Source organism: Chrysemys picta, chromosome 1 (assembly GCF_011386835.1).
Source record: "Chrysemys picta bellii isolate R12L10 chromosome 1, ASM1138683v2, whole genome shotgun sequence".
In the NCBI taxonomy this organism is placed as follows: domain Eukaryota; kingdom Metazoa; phylum Chordata; order Testudines; family Emydidae; genus Chrysemys; species Chrysemys picta.
The window spans coordinates 94,131,425-94,151,703 of NC_088791.1; positions in this window are offsets into that span (position 1 = coordinate 94,131,425).

Genomic DNA, 20,279 nt, shown 5'->3' on the forward strand with positions numbered 1-20,279 from the left:
GCGGTCAATGCTCCTCCTGTTGGCATTCAAGCTGCATGGACGAGGAGGAGGACTCAAACTGACTCGAAGGCACAGAAGTGAGGAACAAGGTGAGACATGGGGGAGGAGAGGTGTGTGTGAGGAACAAGGGAAGAAGGGTTGCGAGATCCAAAGATTGTGGGTAGGAGCCAAGAGAGGTACAGGTGGGAGCAGAAGCCAGGGCATTAAGGGGGGATGGGGAGGACAGAGCAGGATGGTGGAAGGAGCCAGGGTGGGTGAACTGGATAGGTGCAGAAGGGGACAGGACAGGAGCTGGAGGATGGATGGTTTGGTTAGGAGCAACAGCAGAATGGGAGGGAGGAAGGAGCCAGGGTTTTGGGGGGTGGACAGGAGCAGAGTGGGAGGGAAGCAAGAGCTGTGGGGTAGAGGGTGGAGAAGAACAGAGAGAGAGAGAGGGATTGGAAACAGGGCATGGGGAGTGGGTAGGTGCAGAAGAAGGAACCAGAGGGAGAGTGAACAGGTGCAGAGAGGGAAGGGGGCGGGAGCTGGAGTGCTGCAGACAGGAGCGGAGAGGAACAGAAACAGGCTAGGGGGCAGAAGGATCCATAACCACTGGAGAACACTTCCCTACAGAACCTGGAATTGAATCCAGAAGTGCTCAGTCTCACCATTCGTCTAGTGTGAAACCCATTGGCAAAGTGTATGTCTCATCCTTCTCTAGTGTCTAGTCCATTCAGAGGATGACACCTACTGCTGCTACCCCATATTCCATTAGTTCCAATGGTGGTGATCTGTTCTGTGTATCTAAAGGTTCAAACCCTACTGATAAGCCAAATTGGTGGTCTGTATGGTTCCCTGTGACAGAATTCCTGTTTTGTTTTGTTTTACTTTAATTAGGAAATTATGTTATAAAACTGTGTTAAAAGAATGTCAAGGTTGCAAAGTCAAGCATTATAAAGTTAGGGAACACCAGAATTAAGGTTGCCTGCGCAACCTTAATTCAGCCCTCTTGTGTGTAAGCATTATAATGCAATCTTTAATATATGGTCACATATTATTTATTCCACAGGACCACTGGCTCATTCAGTGAATGGGCAGTTATTGAGTATTTCTTTTTACCCTCCACGTTCAGTAACAACCCCAGGCCTTATTCAATATTCCTCTCAAACGTCTCTTTTGCATACTTCCCTTATCAAACTACCCACTCCAAACACTGTTAGGTGTGGATGTTTGGTGTAGTAGTCAGTTATTTTGGAAGGAAGTTGTTTGGTAAAGGAGGTGATGAAAAGTTAACATCCCTAGGTTAGTAGAGTTAAGTTTGTGGTGTGTGGTCTGTGGCGTAAAGTAGCTGTGGTAGTGGTACAATGCATGCTTGGGGGTGGAAGTTAAGAGGGTATGTACTGTTAGGTGGCTTAACTTTCCATTTCTTTGCTTTTGTGGTTTTGTGTCAGGCTGTTATATGCGTAGCAACCTTAGCTGTTTAATGACATTTTTGTGTATTAATTTCCTAGTTTTTCTAACATTTAAGTGATGAAGTTTTATCCATTCAATAGAGAACATAATCCACTGGGTTACTGTGTTGTGCACAGACTTTCAGTGATAACAAATAAGGGCAAAAAATGACCCTAAATCCTAATTTTTATTGAACTCCCTATTTCATCAGATCCACTCAAGAGTCATCTCTCTGTCAAACTTTCTGTAGGCAGACAATGTTTTTTAAAAGTCAGACTCCAATGGACAAATATAAACCACAGCCCTATTTCAAACATGTCCTATTTAAACGTTATGAAAATAAATCAAACAAAAACCACAAAGAACATTCAAAGGGCACAAAAACTAACACTGGATGGAAAGGCCTCTTACGTGTAGAGAAAAACAGGAATGTATACCCTATTTTTAGCCCATTTTAAAAAGCAACCTCGACTGTCGAGTCATGAACAAGCAGCTCCATAATATTCTGCAGCTCATAATTCTAGTTAAACCAAGAGGGGAAAAGGAATCACCCCCATTTTGGGAGGAGAGTCTGTTGCACAGCACCATTTGGCACAAAGAGTTCCTTATGCTGTGAGAATTCCCCCACCCTGCTCATGTCCTAACTCTGACTCTTTCCCATAGCCCCCACCTCATCTCATCTACCCCAGACAGCGGCAGTATTTGTTTGAAGGAGAGGAGCTGCAGTTGAGCTGTATCCCAGAGACATGTTGGGACGCAGAGGGAAGAGCGGAGCGATGGATTCTACTTGTCAACTCGTGATAAAATATGGTGATAAAACCAAAAAGGTTCCAATTTTGTGGTTTTTTTAAAAAGAACTTGGCTAAGTCTCTAGACTGGCTGCTTCCTACATAAATAAGAAGCATGTATGGTGCACAAAAAGGAATATCTGACACCCCAATCAATTAGACAAGGGGGAAAATGGCTCATTTTCCTTCTCCAAATATAATTATTGTAGTTACAGAGGATTTCAAGGACATTTGATGTTTTGGCAAAACTGTGGATTGATGACCCAGGACTAGACTAGCAGGAAAATGGCTGAGTTACCAGTCCGGATTGAAATGCACTGGCACAACAGCATGTAGAGGTGGGCCAGCAGAGAAATAGCAGGGGATGCTGCCAATCAGGACAGGTGTGCCTTAGTAAAACAGTAAATAGATGTCCGTTTGTGAGGGTTGAGCCAGAGCTAGCATCAAGAGTTGTTTTGAGACAGGATCTGGACAAACTGGAGAAATGGTCTGAAGTAAATAGGATGAAATTCAATAAGGACAAATGCAAAGTACTCCACTTAGGAAGGCACAATCAGTTGCACCCATACAAAATGGGAAATGACTGCCTAGGAAGGAGTACTGCGGAAAAGGATCTGGAGGTCATAGTGGATCACAAGCTAAATATGAGTAACGCTGTTGCAAAAAAAGGAAACGTCATTCTGAGATGTATTAGCAGGAGTATTATAAGCAAGACTCGAGAAGTCATTCTTCCGCTCTACTCCGCGCTGATTAGGCCTCAACTGGAGTATTGTGTCCAGTTCTGGGCACCACGTTTCAGGAAAGATGTGGACAAATTGGAGAAAGTCCAGAGAAGAGCAACAAAAATGATTAAAGGTCTAGAAAACATGACCTATGAGGGAAGATTGAAACAATTGGGTTTGTTTAGTCTGGAGAAGAGGAGACTAAGAGGGGACATGATTTACACAGAGTAGGCCATATGATGGCCCTCCCCCTGGCCTTTTGTGCAGTTTGAGCAATGCAAAGGGCTTGGAAAGTTGCTCTAACGTGTCAGCTGAGAAATCCTCAGGAGCGGGAGAATCCTATACCACACCCTTTTAGTTCCCTTCATATAGTGGGCGGGATGAAGAGGGGGCATGGGAGAAGTGTGCTGAGCTCTGGAGATCCCCAGTAGGCTTAAGAGCCTCTAGGGATCCATTACAGAATCTGAGAGAAGGTCTGAGGCTACTCCAAGTTATGCTAGGGACCGCACCCCAGGTTTGGGGGAGTGCCAAGATAGCTCGATAACACCTTTGCCCCCCGGCCCTCACTTTCTTCATCAGCCCTGAGCAGAGCTCTGATGCAACTGAGGCTCGTGGATATCTGAGCCTGGTACTTCACTCATTTATAACAATTTTACATTGGTGTGACTGCACTGCCTTCAGTGCTATCGCTCCTGATTTACATGAGGAGAGCTGGAAGCACTGCGTGGGGAAGCTTGACTGCCGCTGCCTGTGCTGTACCTGTTCTGTGGCAAAACAGAGGACTCCCGTCCTGGTCTACACTACAAACTTCTGTCAGTAGAACTATGTCGCTCAGGGGTGTGGGAAATCCTCACCCCTGAGTGACGCAGACATAGCGACCGAACTTCTGGGGTAGACAGCACTATGCTGATGGGAGGGCTTCTCCCCATCGACACAGCTACCGCCTCTTGGGGAGGTGGAGTACCTATGTGCTGATGGGAGAAGCTCTCCCATCAGCGTAGGTAGAGTCTTCACTAAGCACTACAAAACTGCACCACAGCAGCGCTGTAAGTGTAGACAAGTCCTTAGTCTCCAATCCTGTCAAGACAGCACCTTTCAACAGCACTCCGTTCACCCACTGAAAAGAGAGGGGCGGGATGAGAGGGGGGCCGGGAGGAATTACAGAGATTACAAACCCCAACACAGATCAAAAGGAGCCTCAAGAGAGTGCACTCTCCCTGAAACTATAAGCGTATAGCGCCACCTAATGAGCAATTACTATTCAGACTTGAACGAAGCACAAAGTGAATGTAAACCAAATCAGAATGGTAGCATTTTATATCCCCTATGCACTGGTATAAATGACTACACAAGGTGCAAAGCAATGGCGAATCTGGCCCTATGTCCCCTTCTCTCCACAGCTCTGCCTGTACAGCCCATGCACTCAAGTCTGTGGACCAATCAGAGACAGGGTGAGGTTGAGGTGCTGGCTCATAGTTCTCCTCTCCTTTTCTTTGTTGACAGTTTCAGAGCCATCATGGAAGGCCATGGGGCGCCAATGCAGACCTCAGCTGGGAAAAGCGATGAAATGTTGTTTCAACCTGTTCTTCCCACTCCAAGTCTGAGTCCTGCTTCAAAGTATGCCTCAACCACCATCATGTCAAGTTTATAAATAGCAACTTAGCCATAGGCCAAAGTGCCAGAAACAAAATATATTACAATAAAACTTAAAACTAAATCCAAAAAATTAAACTACCAAAATATATGTAAATACAGATGAAAAAGAACATAAAACTAATTAAACCATGTATAATCACCGTCCCACTTGCCTTTCCCTTATTTTAGCGGCTGACCGTGCAAACAGGACAACCGCTTGGATCACAGTTACATTGTCAGTTCCTAATAAATATTCTGTTTTCTCACAATTGTATGAGGAAGACTGCAGAGATGGTGGATTAGGCCCAACTAGTGCATCCAACTTCCGCCCTCACAAATCAACACAAATCTCCCAGCATACACCCCTCAGTACAACCACTCACACAACAACACAACCCCCATAAACAATAGCCCCAAACATCACTCTGAGGCCTAGAATGTCTGCTGAGTCACTGTGAAGCAAAGGAAACAGTTACAAGCACGGCTGAGAGCTCTTTTTGTTTAGAATATCACCAGGTTCAATCATCACTGGGAGTCGCAGTTTGTTACTGTCCAGTTTTTAAGTTCTCCGCCATTTTCAGCTTTTTTACACACATGACAAATTACCTCCATGCAACAGCATGGGCTTTCAGCTACTTAACTGTATAATAGCCCTTCACACTTCCTAGTGTCTTCCATCCACACATCTCAAGGTGCTTCACAAACATTACTTAAATAACCCTCACAACATGCCTGTAAACCATGGAGAGAATATTATCCTTGTTTAACAGACAGGGAAACTACAGAACAAAGAGGTTAATTCACTTGCCCAAGGTCACATAGCTAGTCAATGGTGGAGGTGGGACTAGAACAGCTCCTTCCTCTACTCTAACCACCAGATTTCACTGTTTCCCAAGGAACCATAAGAAAACCTGCCATCATATGGGGGCACTGGTACTTGTATGGTTGTTTTGCTTGTTGGTTTTGAGTAAAGACTGTTGTTTTTTCCAATACTACTTACAAGTATCTCATTCTTTTTGGCCATCGCTGTGGCTAGCTGACACTCTACTGGTGTGAAACCCCACTGCAGATACTGTGCCAGGATAATAAGAGAGTTCACTGAAGGCTCAGATTTGAACACAAAATCACTCTCTGGGTAAGCTTGTGTGTTGCAAGGGTTCTGGGTTAGTCTAAATTGACACCAGTTTGGCAGGCATCTCCTACTGCATTCTTTCCATGTGCTTTTACAAGCAATAAAATTAAAAATACAAAACAAAAAGTCCACACCATACAGGGTAGTTTCTCTGATTCCCCACAGCTCCCTGCCTTGGCTTCTAGTCAACACAGCCCCTGTTGGCCTCTTCCTTTTCTTTTAAGCTGTTGAGCCTGTGAACCCTGGCTGGGAACTAATTCCTGAAACTCCAAGCTGTGACTTGCTCATCTGGGCCCTCTCCTAGGGATAGTATTGGCATGAGATATGGCAGGGCTTTGGGGTCACTAACCCTCCATGGAGTGCCGCAAGACCTATATATCCTTATTCCAGTAGGTGGTGCTAGCTAATCTGTCTAGGAGCTTGGCTTCCTAGGCCAAACTGGTATTAACCTTATTTGTGGCGTTCAGAAGGCAAGCTTTGATGTCAATTAACTGTTTTACTGTGTGGTCCCTCCAGCTCTTGTGAGGACATGTATCTCCCTGAATTGCTGTTACGAGAGTTCCATACAAAATACACCTGTTTTGGCAGACATATATAAATAGTGCCACCTACTGATAAGAATATAGCATTGGTCATAACTATGTAAGTTCAGTAAAGTTGCTGATATGCATTGTAAATGGCTTCCTGAGTGTAGCTCTTAATGGTTGCCAACTCTTGTGACATTACGGGACAATGGCAGCACAGTGCTATCAGGTTGCCAAACCTTACTTCTGTTGCAAGGTCATTACTTGGAGCTCTGCCAAACGGCATTCCTTCAGGGAGGCTACTCACTTCTGATGAGGCTACCTATGCTGATCATTGCCGCAGACTTCTTTTCCAAGATTAGGTTTTGTAGAGTGCAACTGACCAGGAATAGATGTTAGTTATTAATATCAGTGTCTGCATCAACTGCAAGTTAAATAATTTCTTCAAAGAATAGTAGCCATTTAAAATGGTAATCACTATGAGCTAAATCCTGCCTGTAGTCCTTATTCTTATCTTACTCAAGCAAAACTCTCACAGCAGTTAGCTGGGATTTTGATTAAGAGATTCTGGATCTGGGTTTATGAATTTGAATGAGATAATGATTCTACAGAAAGGAAGGAGTGAGAGCAGCAGAATAAGGACAGTGGACTTCAAAAAAAGCAGACTTGAACAGATTCAGAGAACAGGTAGGTAAGGTGTCATGGGGAAAATATCTAAGGGATAAAGGAGTTCAGGAGAGCTGGCAGTTTCTCAAGGAGATCATATTAAAGGCACAACTTAAACTATCCCCATGGAAAGGAAAGGTAGGAAGAATAGTAAGCGATCAATATGACTTCATCAAGAGCTCTTTAATGACCTGAAAATCAAAAAGGAATCCTACAAAAACTGGAAACATGGGCAAATGGCTAACTAGGAGTACAAAAGAATAGCACAAGCGTGTAGGAAAAATTCAGAAAGGCTAAGGCATAAAATGATTTACACTTAGCAAGGGACATAAAAGGCATTCAGAAAAGGTTCTTTAAATTTATTAGGAGTAAGAGAAAGATGAAGGAAAGTCTAGGTCGTCCTCTACTTAGCAGGGAAGGAGAGCTAATAACTGATGATATCAAGAAAGCTGAGGTGTTTAATGCATATTTCCCTTCAGTCTTAACTAAAAAGGTCACCAGATACTCAACACAATTAAGAACATAAGAATGGCCATACAGGGTCAGACCTAAGGTCCATCCAGCCCAGTATCCTGTCTGCCGACAGTGGCCAATGCCAGGTGTCCCAGAGAGAGTGAACCAAACAGGTAATGATCAAGTGATCTCTCTCCTGCCATCCATCTCCACCCTCTGACAGACAGAGGCTAGGGACACCATTCCTTATCCATTCTGGCTAATAGCCATTAATGGACTTAACCTCCATGAATTTATTAATTAATATTAATTAATTATTAAGTATTAATTAACATTAACAATAAGGGGGAAGGAAAGTAAGCCAAAATAGGAAAATAACAGGTTAAAGACTATTTAGATAGGTTAGATGTATTCAAGCTGGCAGAGTACTTAAGGAGCCAGCTGAAGCAATATTGGAACTGTTAGCAATTACCTTTGAGAACTCCTCAAGGACAGATACGGTCCCAGCAGACTGGAGAAGGGTAAACATAGTACCTATCTTTCAAAAGGGGAACAAGAAGGACCCAGGGCATTACAGACCAGTCAGCCTAACTTCAGTACCTGGAAAGATACTGCATAACTGCAACAAATTATTAAACAATCAGTTTCTAAGCACTTGGAGATTAATAAAGTTATTAGGAATAGCCAGCATGGACTTTTCAAGAACAAGTCATGCCAGATCAGCCTAATTTCCCTCTTTGACGGGGTTACTGGCCTAGTGGATGGGGGGAAGCAGTAGATGTGAAATATCTTGATATTTAATAAGGCTTTTTACACAGTCCCACATTCTCATAAGCAAACGAGGGAAATGTGGTCTACATGAAATCACTATAAGGTGGGTGAACAACTGGTGGATAGACCATACTCAAAGAGTAGTCAAGTATCAGAGGGGTAGCCGTGTTAGTCTGGATCTGTAAAAAGCGACAAAGAGTCCTGTGGCACCTTACAGACTAACAGACGTATTGGAGCATGAGCTTTCGTGGGTGAATACCCACTTCGTCAGACACATGTATTCGTGGGTGAATACAACATGCGTCTAACGAAGTGGGTATTCACCCACGAAAGCTTATGCTCCAATACGTCTGTTAGTCTGTAAGGTGCCACAGGACTCTTTATTACTCAAAGAGTAGTTATCAATGGTTTGTTGTCAAATGGAAAGGGTGTATCTAGTTGGGTTCTGCAGGATCAGTCCCAGGTCCAGTACTGTTCAACATTTCCATGAATGACTTGGATAATGAAGTGAAAAGTATGTTTACAAAATTTGTGGATGACACTGAGCAGGGAGGGGTTACAAGCACTTTGGAGGGCAGGATTAGAATTCAAAACAATCTTGACAAATTGAAGAATTGGTCTGAATTCAATAAGATGAAACTGAATAAAGACAAGTGTAAAGTACTACACTGAGGAAGGAAAAATCAAATACACAACTACAAAATGGGGAATAACTGGCTAGCTGGTAGTACTGCTAAAAAGAATTTGGGGGTTATAATGGATCACAACTTGCATATGAGTCAACAGTGTGTTGTACATAAGACACAGGAGGTATTTCTTCTGCTCTACTCAGCACTGGTGAGGCCTCAGCTGGAGTAATGTATCCAATTCTGTGAGCCACACTTCAGTAAAGATGTAGATAAATTGGAGAGTCCAGAAGAGAGCAACAAAAATGATAAAAATTTAGAAAACCTGACCTACAAGGAAGGGTTACAAAAACCGGGCACAAAGGGGAGGTGGTTCTTATAACAGTCCTCAAATATGTTAAGGGATCTTATAAAGAAGATTGTGATTAATTGTTCTCCACATCCACTGAAGGTAGGACAAGAAGTAATAGATTTAATCTGCAGCAAGGAAGATTTAGATATTTAGATATTAGGAAAAACTTTCCAACTATAAGGGTAGTTAAGCTCTGGAACAGGCTTCCAAGGGAGGTTGTGGAATCTCCATCATTAGAAGTTTTAAAAAATAGTTTAGACAAACATCTGTCAGGAGTGGTCTAGGTTTACTTGGTGCTGCCACAGCACAGAGGGCTGGACTTGATGACCTCTCAAAGTTGCCCTCCAGCCTAACATTTCTATGATTCTACGATAATATTTGCTTTGAATTGTTCTTGTATTTAACAGCTTAAAACCACCTGCATACTGGGATCCTACACCACCGTGTATTTTAGTGTAACAGCACTTTAAATCATCAAAAACAAATCTCAAATCTACCTGTCCTAGATATGCTATGAAATAATATTTTATCATAAAATTGCTTTTCAAGCACTTCCAAAATAGACTGCGGGATCTGAACACCTTGGTTATCTGTCTTAATTATCCCTAGTCACTATTAACTGAATCTTACTAGCCATTACCTGGTATTCAAGTTGTAAAAACCATTATTTTCCTTCCCCTTCCTCTTTAATTTTCCTCTGGTGACCAGAGGTAGAAAAAGTGGAATCCTACTTCAAACCATTACTACACTACAATGAATAGCAACTCCAGTGACATTAAATGTAAATCTAATGTAAATTACTTTCTCTGAAGTATAAGACAAAATTGAGTGAACATTTTTGACAAAAAAAATTCTTTAGATGGTTTATCTCTAGAGTTCAAAAAGATGTACCACAAATGACATCTATTAGATGTCTTAAATAAGGATTATGAACCCTATCAGCAATCCTTTCCCTTGGAAATAGCCAGTGGTTTTCAATCTTTTTTCATTTGTGGATCCCTAAAAAGTTTCAAACAGAGGTGCAGACAGGGCCGGTGCAACCCATTAGGCGACCTAGGCGGTTGCCTAGGGCACAACAATTTGGGGGTCAGCGACCACGGCGGTATTTCGGCGGCAGGACCTTCCGCCGCCTCTGTGGGGGGCAGCATTTTGGGGCGGGACCTTCCACCGCCTCTGTGGGGGGCGGCATTTCGGGGCGGGACCTTCCACCGCCTAAGGCGGCAGAAAAGCTGGAGGCGCTCATGGGTGCAGACCCTTTTAGAAATTCAACCTGTGGTCTGTGGACCACTACCATAGAAGTCTTAGACTGAAAACTAACTGAACAGAATTAAACTATAAACATTGCAGGTGCTTGGCATGGCATTTGATGCAGTGTGAGAAAGGGTGCTAAACTGTTGGCTTCTACGGTAACACTTCTGGGTTTTGACCTGTAGGTGGGGGTATTCACATACTTTTGATTGATCAGAAAAATGGAATGACTTTTCTGGGATCTAACTTTATTTTCATAGTCACCCTTTGTGGACCCCTTAGACATAGTCTGTGGCCCCCCAGGGGATCCGCGGACCACAGGTTGAAAACCACTGGTCTAACTGAAAGCGGTGGAACTACTCATGTGAATAAAGGCTACTTGTCTGAGCAAGGGTTGTAGGATCAGGCTCTTCACCATCATAAGCATCACACAGAAAACAGCCAACTTACACATTTTGTGCTGTCTTGGAATCAAACTGGAACTTCGCTGCTACACTGATGTCATCTGGCGCCAAGAGTTAATTTGCAGTCATTCCAGGTGAGAGATACAGGTGCCATTTCAATACCTGTAATACCAGTGATATAATAAGTGACATTCATTAAACTTAAATTTTTAGGCAACTATTAATTTGGGGGGTTTGTGATTGTGGATAAATAAATTATTCTAATGGGGTCAAATGTGACCATTTCTATTGGATTACCCTAATTTATAGCGACACTGCCAGGTTGGTCAGGCCCCAAATGCAGGTTGTTTAAAAAAAAAGTTAGAAAACTTAGTATTAAAAATGTTCACAAAATATTTCTTAAATGTCAACGAAAACAGTGTGTGTTCTAAATTCAAGGAATATCATCTACTAAAACTCAAACTATAAATCTTTTATGTTAATGGCTTAGATTACTAAACATTGACATTTTAAAAATTCAATTTGGTTCTTGCTATTCACATGCTGTTTGTTTTTCTGCTTCTATCGCAGACTGAACTACGCCAATTTTCTTATTCTCATTCTCAGGATACTAGTGCTGCAATGTTCTGGTTTCTAGCACTACATAAGAAATTGTTTAAAAATGGGATGGCTTTGTTGCAGTTCAGACAAATGATTCCAATTTGTTCATCTTTTGTTTTCTGAAAACTTGTTTACCTCAAACTTAAACTTGATGCCAAATTTAAGTTACTGCTGCCCTTTAAAACATTCTCTGTGGAATCTGAAACCCAAAAATATTGCAGTTTGTGCAAGTGCATGAGAAAGTGAAACGGACTCAAAATAAATGTGAAACTGTAAAGTCTTATTTAACCACGCACTTCGAAAAATAATCAAATATTGGTGGTGAAAGAACTTCTGTTCTAATTTTAACAATCTAAGTTGTTACATGGTGGTAAGAAACTTTTTAAAATTACTTCTAAATTGACAGTGTCTACTTAATACTCAGCAAAAAGAATACAACCTCTAGACACTATGCTGTTTGTGCAAAGTTTTTGAACAAGCAAGTAGCTGCAGTAAATATAAAAGCTAGCTGGCAAGTTCAAATGAAATAGATCAAATGCAACATATTTAAAGCAGATAATTAAATAAAATTTCCCTCCCCCACTTTTTTGAGGAGTTCAAATGTACCTACAAATTACCCCACTCTGTATATTAATCTGTGTCCTTTTCTCTAACGTTTAAATTTATAGAGCAGAATTCATACCAAAGTCCTCTAAAAACTTACATTCATACAGCATCAAAGAAGTGAAGTTACAGCTAGGCAGCAATCAAGAAGTGCGCTGCACAACAGTGGGAGGAAAGGTGGCTAAAGATGGTGGCATAAGTGCTTAGTCTTATGAAAAATGCCTCACGAGACTTAAAGAGCAGATTTTTAATGCATAGGCCTGCAAATAAAAATGCATATACCTTTGTCTACTGCAACTGTATGTGCAAATGGATGCAGTCATCTAAATACCCAATTGGTGTGGTAATTGTGCTCCCATCTTCGTGCATGTTGCACAAGAAGGTCTCTATCTCTTGAAAATGTGACCTGAGACATCCACCTGGAACAGGCAGGTTCTCAAGACCTAGGTTACGGTATTATATAATGCTTTTCACCCATAATTCGTGAAACTCTTTACAGAGGAGGTAAGTATCAAAGTATCATTATCCCCATTTTACAGATGAGGAAACTGTGGACTGATTATAGAGTTCCTGGTCCTCCACAGTTACTAGAGAGGACCAGTTGCAGTTGGGATTTTAATAAATGGGGAAATTTCTTGGTCAGGACTTGGAGTTCTGTATTTGCTGCTTAAAGCATGGCTTTCTGTGTTCATGTCCTCACACTCCATGGTGTCAGAAGCTTGTGAATCCCTTTCTTTAAAGGAGTGAAAGAAAGAGCCCCCCACTCACCCACCCCCGACTGCCAGAGTGGTGAGTGTGTGGGGAAGGTGGAAAATCAGGGAGGAGACCTATGAAAGCTGCAGCAGGAAGAAGGCAGAGCCCTGTCTCCATTTGTCTCAATGGAGCCCATAGCACAAATGACTCTGTTAGAGAAATTTGATTTTGGAAACAACTCAAGCAGCTGGCCTTACTGGATCCATAGATTTAAGCAACTCTGGATGGCTTCTGGTTTAATAGAGAAAGCACAAGAATACCAGATAAATGCCCTGATATTTGCCACAAGTACTCCTGTTCTTCTTTTTGCTGATATTTGCCCTGGATGCTGATGCTATCCTATAGGCTCTACCCCTCATTGATGAGGAAAAGAAAGAATACTTCGAAATGAAAAAGGTTGTTGATGCCCATTTCATAGGCAGACAGAATATTATGTATGAAAGGGCCAGTTTAAAAGGAGATGCTAGGAACAAGGGGAAATAGTTGAGACTTTTATTACTGCTTGTTGAACATTGCAAATAGGCAATGTTAGAAGTAGAACTAGTAAGAGACAGGCTAGTTCTTGGTATAAGAAACACCAGTTTATCAGCACAACTTCAATTAGACCCATATCTCACACTAGCAAAAGCTATATGTAAGGGGACTGTTGGTCTTACTAAACTCAGTGGGGTTTTTTTGGTTGACTAGCTCCCAGTACCAAAAGAAAGCAGAAGGGTCAATGGGAAATCAGGACCCTGAGACTGACAGTCCCCAGGAGCAATGGGGAGAGACCAATGTTCCAGGTCAGCCTGATTGACAGGGCGGGCAGGCTAATGAGGGAGTCAGGGTGGGTCCTGTCCTCCGTGTGAGCTGGAATTGCCTGGAACAGAGTGGGGCCGAGCTAAGGAGGGAGCAGGAGCCTGAGCTGAGTTGGGGAGCAGAGCCACGCCGGCCAGAGAGAACCAAAGAAGCAGCCCAGGGAGCAGGTCAGTGCTGGGAGCAGAGCCACAGAAGCATCCCAGAGAGCCGACCTGTCCTGGGAGGACAGCTGTAGCTATCACAGCCAGAGGGGTCAGAAAAGCAACCCAGGCTGCTGGAGGCAGAGCAGCAGCAGTGCTGGTGCTGGAGCTGGAGCAGACCAGAGCTAGGTGCGGTGAGCAGCTGGGGAGAGAAGGGGGACCCTGGGCAGCAGGCCCAGCGCAGGGAGATGTCTCCAGCCAAGAGGCCTTACAGGCCAGACTTAGAGGGGGATCGTAACCCCGACAAGGGGGGCTGGTGCTGGGAAGAAGGGTCCTGCTGTCTAGAGCCTGACAGCATGTGGCCACCACCAAAGCAAGTGGCCAACTCACAGCATCCCTGCAGCACAGCCAGGGCCTGAGAAGGAAGCCTGGGACGTGTGAGGAACAGACTGTGAACTGCCCTGACGTTCCAGAGATGGCTGGTTGTGACGTCCCCATGCCACAGAGGGGGGTGACGTGTTTTCCTTTAACCTTTCCGATTTCTTCCTTATTTTTTAAAAACTGATTGCTCTTTAATAAATTGTATTTGCTTGAACTATATGCAATGGTCAGTGGGTCAGGGAAGCGTCCAGAGTGGAGAGAGCACCCTGAGCTAAGTTCCCTTTAAGCCAGGGGTGGCCAACCTGTGGCTCCGGTGCCACATGAGGCTCTTCAGAGGTTAATATGCGGCTCCTTGCATAGGCGCCAACTTTCCAATGTGCTACAGGGTGCTCACTGCTCAACCCATGGCTCTGCCCCAGACCCCGGCCCCACTCCACTCCTTCCCCCAAGGCCCCCGCCCCTTCCCCATAGTCTGCTGAGCCCTTGCTCCTCCTCCTCCCCTCCCCCCAAACCTCCTGCACACCACAAAACAGCTGATCATGGTGGGCAGGAGGTGCAGGGATGGAGGGTTAGGTGCTGATCGGCGGTGCTGCTGGCGGGTGGGAGACACTGGGGGCAGGGGGGCAAGAGGGGGAGCTGACAGGGGGGCTACTGACGTGTTACTGTGGCTCTTTGGCAATGCACATTGGTCAATTCTGGCTGCTTCTCAGGCTCAGGTTGGCCACCCCTGCTTTAAGCTGCGGGGCCGCGCAGCAGCCTATTAAGCGCCGCATAGGTGCTCAGGGCTGTGGCGGGGAGTGATTCCTCTCCCCCAGCCCAGGCCCCAACCCAGCCCAGCCACGGACCTGCCGCGGCCAGGCTGCGTTGGGGCCAGGGGAGGGGCGCCTCGCTCACAGCTGCAGTAGGTCAGGCCAAGGCTGGGTTGGGGTCGTGGGAGAGGCACCTCTCCCCCCGAGCCCAGGTGCTGCTGGGGGGCAAGTCCTCTCTCCCCATTGCAGTCCCGCGGCAGCCTGCACGCCAAACTCCTCATCCCCAGCCCCACCCAGAGCCCTCACCCCCAGCTGGAGCCCTCACCCCTCCCCTGCACCCCAACTCTCTGTCCCAGCCCTGAGCCCCTCATCCCCAGCCCCACCACACATCCATATTGGTGCACATAACAAAATTCATTCCGCACATGGGTGGGAAAAATTAGAGGGAACACTGTTCCAGAGTGGGGACACCCTAGCCCCTGTCCTAAGTGACCATGACAAGGTTGGGGGTTGAGCCTCCCAGGAATCCTGGGCCCAACCTTGGGGTTACAAGGACTCTGCTACACAGGAAAGTGGAAGGGGAGCCCTTGAGGTCAGGCAGGCCTCTGGATAAAGGAAGTGGGAGCGAGGACTCAGATCCTTTCGCTAGCCCATTTCACCGGGGTAATTTATAAGCCAGGAAAGTTCCCCACAATAGCGGGACTATTCCCCCGCTTACATATAGCAAAACTGAGAATACAAGAAACCATAAAGCAACAGCAAAGTGACTTTCATGCTAGCAGCACAGGGGAGACTGCATCAGACAACATTAACACAGTAAAGAGAAAAGGCACAAATGTGAAAGTAGCAATCAGACCAAATTAAAACATAAGAACAGTGCACAATTAGAGAGTGGGAAACCAAAAAACCTTAATAGGAGGGAAGATTGGAAAAGCTGTGGAAGATGTGGCAAGACACCAAGCCACAGATGGCAACAGTGTAAAGAGGCAGAATGTAGGAAATGCCATAAAAGGGAACATTTTGCAATAGCATGCAGGTCACCAGAAGCAGAGAAACAATCCAAAAGGGAGTGTTATCATCAGATGACAATGAGTCCATACTTCTAGGGGCGATATCCTCAACCGAACATACAAACTTTGTTATGCAAGCATGAATCTAAATGGCCAAACCCTTAAATTTAAAATTGGTACTGGGGCAGCAGTCACTGCAATTCCAAAAGAAGAGTATAATCGATCCAGGGATGGAGATCAGCAAAGACAAAATAAGATTCTCCAAGTAACACTGCATTGGATATCTGTGGCCAGTTCCTTGGGAAACTGGAGAAAGAACAGAAAGTTCTTCAACAAATATATGTAATGCATGGACTGACAATCCCCCTACTAGGATTGCCAGCAATACAAGGACTACACCTAGTAGAGAAATTGAATGCATTACTGGCAGAAAGCAAACTATTCGGGAAATGTATCCACACATCTTCACAAGGCTAGGGAAGCTGTCAGGGGAGTACCAAATAAAATTGATGCCATCAGCAACTCCCTTTGCTCTCAAAGCTCCAGGTCACCTTGCTAAACTCTTGTTAGGGAAAGTTAAAGAAGAATGAAAGAGAATGGAACATATAGGGTTTATTTTCCAGATAGAAGAACCCATTGATTGGAGTCCAGGGATGATTGTAGTACCAAAGCCCAATGACAAAATCCAGATTTGTGTGGAACTCACACAAATTAATAAAAGCATGTGCAGCGTGAGATACATGCTTCATTCAGTTAACCAGAAATTAGCTTAGTTATAGAAGCCAAAGTCTTCTCAAAGTTAGATGCTACAGCAGGCTTCTGGCAAATCCCCCTTGCTAAGAATTAATACATTCATCATCCCATCTGAAAGGTACTGTTTCAGTCATCTTCCTTTTGGCATATCTTCAGCACTAGAACATTTCCAAAAGAAAATCTCTCAGATCATGTCAGGTTTGCCTGGCACCCTTTGCCATGCAGATGATGGGTTAGTATATGGCAGAGATAAAAATGAACATGATGAGCGACTACATGCAGTTTTGAGATGCTTCCAACAAGCTGGCCTCACTCTGAAATGAGAAATGTGAACATGGAAAGGAGCAGATATGACACATCATTAGTAAATGGAATTCAGCTGAATTCAGACAAACTGAAGGCATTACTCGCCTTACCTGAACCCAAAGACGTTTTTGCTATAAAATGATTCCTGGGCATGATTAGTCATTTTGGAAAATTCTTACCAGATTTAGCTCATCTAAAAAAACCCTTAAAAGAGCTCCTTAATGGTCAAAATATCTGTATTTGGGGAAGCCACAACAAAATGCATGTAGTAAAATAAATGAACTATAGGCATCTCTACCTGTTTTGGCACAATATTCTGTAAACTACCCAACAATTGTAGCAGCAGTGTATCTTCATATCGGTTAGAAACAGTGCTGACATAAAAACAGCCAAAAGGTGACCAAAGACCAGTTGCCTTCATTTCAAGAAGCCTCACAGAAACCAAGCAACGGAAGGCCCACATGGAAGAGGAAGCTCTAGCAGTCATGTGGGCCTATGAACAGCTCAGTGCATATCTGTTTCACCTGAATTTTAACACAGAAACAGACCACAAGCCCTTAGTAGCACTATTGGGTTCAAAACCATTGGATGACCTTTCACCTAGGATTCAAAGATTTTGACTGTGGCTAATGTGATTTTCTTGCAACATACCAGGGAAAGTACTCATAGCAGCAGACACTCTATCTAGAGTCCCAGTTGAGCAGCCACCAACAGAAGAGGCTTGAGAGAAAGATGTCAAAGTCTACATTGACCCTGTTCTGGCAGCAATTCCAGCATCTGCCAACTGACTTCAGTAAATTAGAGATGAACAACTAAAGACTCAGACTTGCCAGAAAATGACTCGATGTTGCCAAAGAGAGTGGAGTTAAAGGAGTCGACTTCCAACAGATCTGTTATCATATTGACAGGACTGAAATGACCTTCACATGACCAAGGGCCTGTTTCTCAAAGGCCAGTTCATTCTTATCCCTTCAGTACTTCAGAAAGAGATACTCTCCACAATCCATGAGGTATGCCCAGGTATAAACAAGTGCAGGGCACAAGGACAGCAATCTGTATGGTGGCCCAGTCTGAGTAGGCAAATTCAGACCTTAGTAGAGGACTGCAATGTAACAAGAGGAAGAAAAAAAAAACCAATTGACAACCTTATTTTTTACAAAGCTACCTGACAGACCTTGGAGGTGGGTAGCCACAGATGTTTTTCTGGAAAGGACACATATACATTATTGTAGTTGATTACTTCTCCAGATATATTTGGGTACGTCTATACTTACCTCCGGGTCCGGCGGTAAGCAATCGATCTTCTGGGATCGATTTATCACGTCTTGTCTAGACGCGATAAATCGATCCCGGATCGATCCCGGAAGTGCTCGCCGTCTCTGCTCCGCGAGAGGAGTACGCGGAGTCGACGGGGGAGCCTGCCTGCCGCGTCTGGACCTGCGGTAAGTTCGAACTAAGATACTTCGACTTCAGCTACGTGAATAACGTGAATAACGTAGCTGAAGTTGCGTATCTTAGTTCGAAGTGGGGGGTTAGTGTGGACCAGGCCTTTGACTTGGCTATACGTACGCAGACTTCATCGGCAAAGGTCATCCAAAAATAAAGTCAATATTTGCAGTCATGGAGTTCCTGAAATCCTCATATCTGATGATGACCCTCAATTTACCTCTGAAACATTCCCAGAATTTCACAGGACTTTGATTTTGAACATGATACTAGTAGTCCACATTACCCCCAGAGCCAACAGGGGAGGTGGAAGGAGCAGTGTAGACAGAGACGAATTAAGGTCTCCTGGGGCCTGGACCAGAGCAAGTGGGGTGGCCCCAGTGCCGGAATCATGGCCCTGCCTCACCCCTTCCGCCTGCGGCCCCGCCCACAGCCCCACCCCATTCTGACCCTTCCCCTGCAGCCCCGCCCCTGTTCCACCCACAGCCCCATCCCATTCTGCCCCTTCCCCCACAGCCCTGTCCGTTTTGCCTACAGTCCTGCCCGATTCACCCCCCCCACTGCAGCCCCACCCCCTGTTCTCTCCTTTCTGCCCCCCCCCACTCACTCTGGCCCCAAGACCGGAGAAGCTCTGTCCCCCATCACAGCCCCGGGGTCACAGCAGGTAGTGAGTGCTCCTCCAGTCCTGAGGCCACGGCAGGGAGCGAAAGCTCCTCCAGTCCCGGGGCCTGGGCAATGGAGCTTCCCCCGCCACCCCATGCTTCTGCTGGGGACCAGCGTCGGAGTGCTGGGGCTTCCCCCACCCCACCTGTCCTGCACTTCTGCCGGGAACCCAGGTTGGGGCACTGGGGTTTTCCTGCATGCCACACAGCTTTAACCAGTTCTCTGGGCTTCCGGCGCCCCACAGTGGATTTCTGCTGGGATGCCCATTTTTCCAGGACCCCCCAATTGGCCAGGGCCCTGGGCACAGGCCTCGTGGGCCCATTGGATAATCTGCCACTGAAAATCAGTGGACCCATATAAAGCATTCCTGGCATATCAGTCAACACCACTTGCATCAAGACTATCTCCAGCAAAATTTCTCATGGGATGATGACTAAGGATGCCTTTATCTGTGGCACAAATACAACTTAAACCTAAGTAGACCAACCTGCAGGAATTTTGAAAATAGGATGCCAAAATAAAAATTTGGCAGCAAGAAAACATCAATGTTCAGCACAGAACAGAAGCACCTCAGAACAAAAGCACTACCTTTCGAGCCAGGGAACAAAGTTTGGCTCGAAAGCTCTCGGACATCTGGAACTGTTCTGAACTTCTCAATCGCCCACATTCCAACTAGTGAAAACTCCAAAAGGATTTATCTGGAGGGAGTTGGTTCATTTTCAGTATTTCGCAACCCAATTAAGAGAGGATCTGGGACCTGCTAGCACAGGTGCCGACTTTCCAAAGTGCTGGGGGGTGCTTGACCCCTGGCTCAGCCCCAGGCCCTGGCCCCACTCCACCCCTTCCCCCAAGGCCCCACCCCACCTCTTCCTGCCCCTGCTCCTCCTCCCCCAGCCCCAGAGCACTCCGCTGGGCCCACCAGCACACACACAGCTATGTGTTTATATTACAGAAGGTAAGGTCAAAGAAATGCACCTGGTCCTTTGAGCAGAAGGTGATGAGGTTTGTGATGGCCCTCAGAGTTCATTCCACATTCTTGGACTGACTCCTGAGAAAGCTCTGTCTTTTGCACAGACAAACTTTACCCTGGTGGTAGAGATTCCATAGTGCCAGAGAAGCAAAGTTGTCAACCGTGGTCTTCATCCTGTATCTTTAGATTGTCTTTTAGATATCCTGGGCACAGGCCATGGAACACTTTGAAGATAAATTCTGAGACCTTCAACTTGATATTCTCTGAAAAGCCAGGGTAGAGAGCAGGGGACAGTTGTGATGTGCTCACAGTTGCTGTGTTGCTGAGGTGATGCACTGCAATGTTCTATACTAGT